Raw genomic sequence first — 8,503 nt, 5'->3', positions numbered from 1 at the left:
TTCCTCTGACGCCAAGAGCACTGGAGTCGAAGGAAATACCTTAGTGTTAAGGTTGGTAAGCACTGTGGTCCAATCATAAGAAGCAGAAGGAGAAGAGCCCGAAGCCTTGGATTTCTTCTTAGAAGAGGAAGGAGAAGTAGCAGCAACCGTGAGACGTTTGCTGCTCCTGAGAAACTGAACCTCATCGTCATCGACAGAGGCAGCTTGCTTGGGAGCGGATTTTCTCGCAGACATCACCTCAAGAGCCTTCTTGTATTCTGCTAATGCCTTGTCACCTTTGGATCCTGACATCTCACCTAAAATGCAAAAGAAAATCCAGTCAATGACTATAAGGGAAAAATGAAAGAGAATGAAAGGCTTACCCAAGATGCTGCAACGCTTTAACGCCGCCTTGCTTACTAGAAAAGGAATCTGGCGCCGCTCGATAGGAAGCCTCAACACCCGCTCTATGGTCTCCCTCCCGGAAAAGTAGTCCACACGACGCAAATCTGCATCAAGAAAACAAGAGACTATCAATACCTTCTTCGCCTAAAGGACCTTCGTGACTCCTACAGCTAGCCTACCCTCTAGTTGCCATATAGGTAAAAATCCTGGAAGTCGCATGAAGGGAAACTTCTCAGTCCAGTTTCCAGAAAAACCTGGAAGACGCTTCCTCTCTCTCTTAGGAACTTCCCTAACAGGAGGCTCCTTGCCCCGAGGACAAAGATGGTACCTCCATTCTGCGTCGCTTAAAGGAGAAACAGAATAAGAGCACAAAACCTCAGCCACCCCGATTATGAGCCCTTGGAGATCGCCCAAATTTTGCAAGGCTATCAAAGTTCTCCAAGCCGGAGGGTTCAATTGACCTGGGGAAATCTCCAAGGTTTCGGATATCTTGGCCACCAAAGAAGGGACTCGATCCCTGAAACCTGACTCGAAGTAACCCTCGTATACAGGAACTTCATCCACGCCAAAATCCGAGACCCTATCTTCTGGACCAGGCACTCGGATGATGACGTCAGCAGGGAGATTATACTTCATCCTCCAGTCTGCAACCTCCTCAACCTCTATTACCGAAGGAGGGCCTATCGGAGGAAACCAGTTTCCCTCCGCGATGCGCGAAACATTCTGGGCAACGATAGCTTTAGGATCTTCCACCTCAGTAGTCAAATCCAGAGAAGAGTCAGAAGAGTCCATGGACACTGACGGAGCAACCGCGTCCTTCACCTTGCTAGATCTAACTCTACTACCTATGGAAGAAGAATCTAGGGAGAGACCCGACTCAGCCTTCATCTCAGAAACAGAAAGGGTTGGAAGGAAGGGCCTAAAAGAAAGCGTAAGAGGAGAAAGAAAATGTTACCTATGGAATGAAGACCCGAACTGAAATGTGGAGATCGCGAGAAATCTTCGTAGCAAGAGAAAAGGAAACTGAAAAGGTCTGGCGGCAAAAACGGAGAGATAGAACCGAAAACCCTAAAGACGCCTTACACGCGTCGAAAAGAGAATCCATGCGGGAAAGCGAATCTCGAGGTATTGGGGGTCCTTTCCTTTTCCTACCCAGTCTCAAGGACCAGAGGAACTAATGGAACTTTGAAGACCACCCTACCAGAATTACTTCTCCGGCCCAAGGGATTCCAGCACATATCGAAGACTTCGGTTCTCTCTAACAAGAACTCTCTCCAGCCTCGTCATCTCCAGAAAATTCAAGACGCTACTATTAGGCTCCGGCCAAATAAGGAGGAACCAATCCTTACCTAGGTTTAGAATGAGCTCCGGCTTGAGTGGAACCAAGGACAGCGAGACCGATGGAGCAGAGTCCTGCCTAAAGGGGAGCCTGCTGAGAATGAGCAACCCCGGTTGACTTGAGTGCACATGTTATTCCCTGAGTTCGATGACGAAATCGAGCAATAAGGGGCAAACTGTTAGGGAAAAATACCCCGTATCATTTCCTCCAGCCTCCGGGCAGGACCCAGGCCCCCGGGTCCCCGATAAAGGAACGCTCCAGGTCCCTGCTAAAAGGAACCCTGGGACCAGTCCCAGGGACCGACCTCCCTTCCAAGAAATGGAAGATTTCCGATAAGGAGAACCTTCCATATTTCCGAATATGGAAGAGTTCAACCTAAATCAAACCGACTTCAAGGCGACTATATAAGGGCTCCTAAGTCCCAAAAGCAAGGGACCGACTCCTCAAGACTTACAGATTAGAGCTAGGCGGCTAGAACTAGGGTTTATACACCAATCATTGTAGTTCCGACTTATTTACTCAATAATACATCTTCTCAAGTCTTTATCTCTATTATTAACCTCAAATCCCCACGAAATACTTACAAACACATACATACTACCAGCTTATCCATCGTTCTGTGGTACTAACAAAGATCCTACACAAAAATCCCCTAACACTTATAAGGAGAATAAGAAAGTCTTACAGGCTCAACTTGATCCTGCGCAACAGCGATGTCCTCCCTTAGAGCATTTACTAGGTCCTACATGGTGGTTCTTTCTGATTATCCACTTCCAGGCCATCGGAATCAAGGGTACAACTACATCCACGTGACCATCCTCACTCAGACCCAACACATGCCCATTGAAGCATGTCTGTAAGTCTATCTACATTCGTCAAGGCCATGACATCATGCCCACTGGGTTCAGCGACGAATACACTACCTGATCTAGACCACGTGTCTGTATCGAGTCAAGGATTACTACCCATTCTCCAGGCCATACATCTCCAATCAGGTTGTGAATTCTTTCAGACCAAGCGCAAGTACATCCGAGCACTATCGACAATAAAGTTTGATGGCCCAGGCTACGGGCAGACGTCCTACTCCAAACTCAACGAGGAACTTGATACTACGGTGCAACTCACGAAGTCCTATGAAGAAAACCATGTTATTTCCTGCCTTCAAACATGAAAACGGAAAATAAGAGGCAAACTGTTGGGGAAAAATATTCCATGAAGAGTTTACTCCAGCGTCCGGCTTCCAGGTTCCTGCCTCCTGGTCCCGGGTTCCTGCCCCAGGGTCTGGGTCCCTGCCCCCGGGTCTGGGTCCCTGCCCTTGGGTCTGGGTCCCTTCCTCCGGGCCTGGGTCCCTGCCTCCAGCCTCCGGCTTCCAGGCCGAGTGATTTATCCTTCCTTAGGATAAATGGAAATCTTCCTTTAATAAGATAACCAGTTTGGACAAGAGGATATCTCCCTAAATCCGAGAGAAAGAGGAAGTATTCCAATACATATGACCTCCCTTAAGAAAAAGGAAAAAATTCTATTATTTAGGGATATAATGAATATTTCCAAATCCAAAGAGAGAGGCACGACCTCCACTATAAATATAGGTTTCTAAACCTAAAGAAGGGGGTCCGAGACGTCCTTGAACAGAGCTGACAATTCCACAGCCGCCAAGGCAAGGTTTCATACCTAGAAGACCTTCTTCTTCGACATGCCCATGATAGACTGATCCCGGCGATTAGTATCAACCAGATGAAGATATATGCTCCCTGCAGCACGTCTACAACTCTACTTACTGGCTCAGCCCACGATCTACAGCTCATCAGCAGGGTCCCTCCATGCTCACTCAAGCACCTCGACACATCATGGTCACTGCAACATATAGACATGTCTACCATCTGTTCCGGCCATGTGCCCCCTAGAACAGATGACTCCTACCAACTATAGAGCTACGTGCTCCCAAGGCTACGTGCCCATTAGGCCATGTGCCCACTAGAGCCCCTTGATCCCAAGGCTATGTGCCTCCATTAGGCTACGCGCCTCCATCAGGCTACATGCCTCTATCATGCTCTGCACCCATCTAGGCTCCGTGCCTCCATATACATGAACTACGATCGGCTTGATCCCTCACTGAAGGGTATGTAGGCAATCCCCACTGAAGGATGCACCTATAAACCCAAGCACCTTCCACGGTTCCACACCTAGACGCTCAGGGACCACCCCTAATGGTCGGAACCATCAACTACAGATCAGGAGGCCCCCAAGGACCGACCCTGGTAGTCGGAACCATCGATCATAGATCAAGAAGACCCTGGGATCTTCATTATCGGTAGGCGGCCCCCGCCTAACAACCAATCTCCCCTTCAGCTACTAAGGCACCAACGACATATACTTGCTCATACCCATATGGCAGTATCCTAAGAGCAGGCTCTCCTGGTTTATCAACTATCGAAGCAGAAGAATACACTCAACGACATGTCTCCTTCCTCCTATCATTCCGTAGAGCTGCGCACGGATCGCTTGTACACAAAAATACCCTAACACTGTGTATGAAGGATTTTTCAAATCGGGTTTCAGAGACCGAGTTCCTTCGCTGGTGGCGAAGGTTTCGGAGGCGTTGGAATTGGTTTCTGGAAACTGTATACTAAAAATGAAAAGCAAAGTGATACAAAATTGCAAGTAGAAGACTTTACCAATCTACAAAATATCATATGAAACTGTACATTAACAGTGAGAAACAGAAGTCGTGATACTAGTAACAATTAGAAGACTATACCAATATATAAGAATATCATATACGAGAAGAACACAAAAATGTTCCAAACAAATTGAATGAACACAAAACATATCATTCATTCGTTCCTCCCTCATAACAGAACAAAGGGATGGTTCTTGAGTGAATGAGTAGACCACCTCTTGTTAACGTCTCTCTCCAAGCATCTGCTCAAGAAATCTAGTGCGTCTTTAGACAACCAAACCGGTACATGAGGCATACGATCGCTGTGGCCAATGAGACTGACCCAATCATCAGAATCAAGATCACCGTATTCTCCCCAAACTGATATTCCGGATAACATCTCCAACACTGTGTATCCAAAAGCCCACACATCTGATCCAAAGTCAACAATACCATGGGCCATAAGCTTTGAAGCCATATAACTCGTGGTACCTCTCTTACGGTCGTATCCATTACCGTACTCCACCGAGCCTTTCTCCATAGCTAATCCAAAGTCCCCAATCTTGGTCAAGTACCCAGTAGACCTGAACCGGACATGGGTAGGGGAGAGTAAGAGGTTGTCGGGTTTGATGTCGCAGTGAATGATGTTTCTGTCGTGGATGTAAGTGAGACCAGACAAGACATCTCTAGCGAATACTTTGACGTCCGACTCAAGTAACTCGCCATGATTATCCTCGATCAAGTCGGCAATGGTTTTGCCAGAGCAATACTCGAGAATCAGATTGTATAGCATGCATTGATCGTCCTCCTCCTCGCGTGCAATCTCAACGCCGTAGCAACGGACAATGAAAGGGGATTTTAAACGGATAAGAAACCTGCCTTCGTCCATGAGGCTTGAAGCATGTGAAATCTCTGCAGTTTTGATGGCTCTTAGCTAGATAAACCGAACCGTACGCTCCTCTTCCGAGTAAGAGAGATTTGACCCACGAAGACGAATTGATTCTTCCTCCATTGTCGTTATCTTCTACGGTTATGGTGGCAGCGGCAGGTTTCTTCCTTAGGGCGATTTCGAAAGAGGACTTTGTTATCTCTTTGACAGAGATGATACTACTATTCGTCTGCTTCTTCTTAGTCTTCATCAACTTATGTTTTTCTGACCCTCAGAGTTTCAGGAGAATGTGATCTAAAGGAACGAGAATTGAATTGAGTTGGGTGGCACTCAAGTATCCCTTTTTATGCTCTCTGATTCTTTTTTGATATTTTCTTTTTTAATACTTTTCACTTTTTCCTTTTTCGAATTAGGGTAAAACAGAACCGTAATTGTTCTAGCCGTGTGATTTCATCATTAACACAAGCCGTGTTAATTATACAGTTTTGATTTTTATTATTTTTAATACAAAAAAAATGTGTTTTGGGCAGATAATTAATGGGCTCTGTCTCATCCTTGTAAGCCCAAGAGATGGCACCAGGTAATAGTCATGGCTGCAAGAGTTACCACTTACCGCTGATTTTACAATTGAACAAATAGATTTCAGAATTAATGATATAGATTTCAGAATCAAAATTAATGTATTTGGAGTTGAAGTTCTCATCATCGTTTCTTCATACATATAATTTGACAGAAAATACAAGTTCGACATGCATCTAATTCATCGTAATGCAACGGATATATTTCTGTTTCTTCTTCTAAAAGTTTTTGTTGTCCAAGAAATTCTGGGTTCATGTTTGATAATATTTAAATTTGACCAAAAAAACTTAAGAACCTATCAAAACAAGCATGACCAAGTTTGATGAATCCAATTTGCTTGTTTCATATGATGGTGTTACTTATTGATTTATGATTGCTCATGTAGTTCTTTCAGTATGTTCGCATGAAAGACACTTCGTAATGCAACTCTTTTGAAATTAATTCAGTGTAATCTGAAGACTCTGACAATCAAACTCCACCACCTTCTCTTTTGTCGCTTCACTTGCGGGAATCTCAACAGAAGAGTAAGGTTAATGTCAATTTAAAACTAGAAGAAGTACCAATAATGTCTCTCTTCAGTCTTCACAAGAGACAACAGCTCGAAAAACTTTTTATTTTCTTCTTCATCTAGATCCACCACGAAGAAGCAAATCAGCATTGAGTATGTCGTTTCCGTATACACAGTTCGTGGTGATGCAAAAGTATTTTAAAAAGGCAAGGTGATGATTGTTTACTTGATTTTTGGATTTGGGTTTTTGGCTTTTGGATTTTGGTTTTCAAATTTTACATTTTGGTTTTTAGTTTTTGGTTTTTGATTTTGCTGTAGATTTTAGCTTCTCGAAAAACATGAATGGTGATACTAGATTTTAGTTTCTGGTTTTTGTTTTTTTGTTTTTGATTTTTTTTTTTTTTGAATTTCTGTAAAATTTGATTAGTTATTTATTTAATTTAAAAGTTATTTATTATTTTTAAGAACTTCACTTATAAGTAAATTTCTTTTAAATAAAATTAAAATTACTAAAATAAATATCATTTTTAATAAATAATACCAATAAATCTCTTAACACATAAAATAATTTTTAAGTAGTTAATTTTATTTTATTGTCTTGTTTTAAAAAAATAAATGTTCTTATAAAATATGTTCATATTATATATGTTAAACAAATTATTTTTACTTAGCCTTATTGTCAGTATTTTAAAGAATCAATTCTTTAAGGAAGTTGATTGGATGGTTATTTTAATAATTAAATTTTAATTAATAAAATTTATTTTATTGATAAACTTATATTTTTGTGAATTATTTTATAGTTCATTATAGTAAAGCAAAAAAAAAATATAAAAATTAATTAATTATTAGGTGAATTATCATTCACATATTTTACTAGTTTTAGTTAGTTTAATCTTAATTTTGATTAGCATTGATACGACATTGATTCTTACGTATATAATACTATTTAACAAAAAGTTCTATATTATTTAATTTAAATAGATCAAATTTCCCGCCACCCGGGTTCGAGCCTTGGCCTAAAAAAGAGAAAAAGTACGAAAAAAGCGGCTAGGGCTTCTAAGGCGGTAGAGCTGGCGATTACTGAGATCGAAATCTTCCATTGAAGTTTCGATCTCCACCTGATTGGTACGTCCTTCGGCGTATTGATTCCCACATCGACGATTACTTGCACACTGGTGTTCCGACGATCTCTGATTCTGGGTCCGTTTTGCTGCCGTCTCCCCACGCTTTATGCGAGACACGACGGTTTACTCTGTTACTGACGACATCGACGACCTTACATATTCCAAACTGCTCATCGAATCATCAACCGGGCTGTCTCTCCTGTCTCTAGCTTGGCGAGGTGCCGGTGCTCTGGTTCGTTAAACGGCACAGAGTCAGTGCTTGCTCTGTTTCTAGTTGTCTCTGATCTGGTTGGACTCGTACGATCTGATCTCTCTCACTGCGATCAAAAGTCGCAGACTTTGGTCTTGTTCTCTATTGATCCTAGTATTCTCGCATGGGATCGTTTCAACGTAACAAATCCAGTCATTGGATTGATATTAAAGGCAAAGGGATCATGTATGATGAGGATGATGAACCGATCAAGTTAACTGATCAAGACACTCCCCAAAATATTACGGAATTCCAGTTATCTTTGATTGGAAAGATTCTGAACCCGAAGAAACAAAATGTCGAAAAACTTCTTCAGAAAATGCCATCGCAATGGGGCATGGAGGACCGTATTACCGCTAACGATTTGGGTAATGGAAAGTTTCTTTTGAACTTTACCACAGAGGATGATCTCAACTCTGTCCTTCGAAAGGGCCCGTTCCACTTCAACTTCTGCATGTTTGTGCTGGTTCGATGGGAACCTATTGTCCATGATGATTACCCTTGGATAATCCCTTTCTGGACTCGATTGATTGGTGTTCCACTTCACCTGTGGACGGTTAATAATCTGAAGGAGATAGGAGCTCGGTTGGGACATGTTCATCAGGACCAAATTGAGCTAATGGAAGGGAGAATGCTCATTGATATTGATACCCGTCGGCCGCTGAAGTTTGCAAGGAAGGCTGAATCTCCGGAAGGGGATGAGGTTACAATTGAGATCAAATACGAGATGTTATTTAAGCATTGTTCTACTTGTGGCTTGCTTACCCATGA

General features: G+C 42.6%; 1 pseudogene; it reads right to left on the bottom strand.

Moving 5' to 3' along the window:
* Positions 1 to 2,125: 2,125 nt before the first annotated feature.
* LOC125583581 lies at positions 2,126 to 5,937 on the bottom strand (annotated as a pseudogene).
* Positions 5,938 to 8,503: the final 2,566 nt, after the last annotated feature.

The sequence above is a fragment of the Brassica napus genome, chromosome C3 (genome assembly GCF_020379485.1).
Source record: "Brassica napus cultivar Da-Ae chromosome C3, Da-Ae, whole genome shotgun sequence".
In the NCBI taxonomy this organism is placed as follows: Eukaryota; Viridiplantae; Streptophyta; class Magnoliopsida; order Brassicales; family Brassicaceae; genus Brassica; species Brassica napus.
Note: the sequence above shows the minus strand (reverse complement) of the source record. Positions and strands in the feature narration are given on the sequence as shown.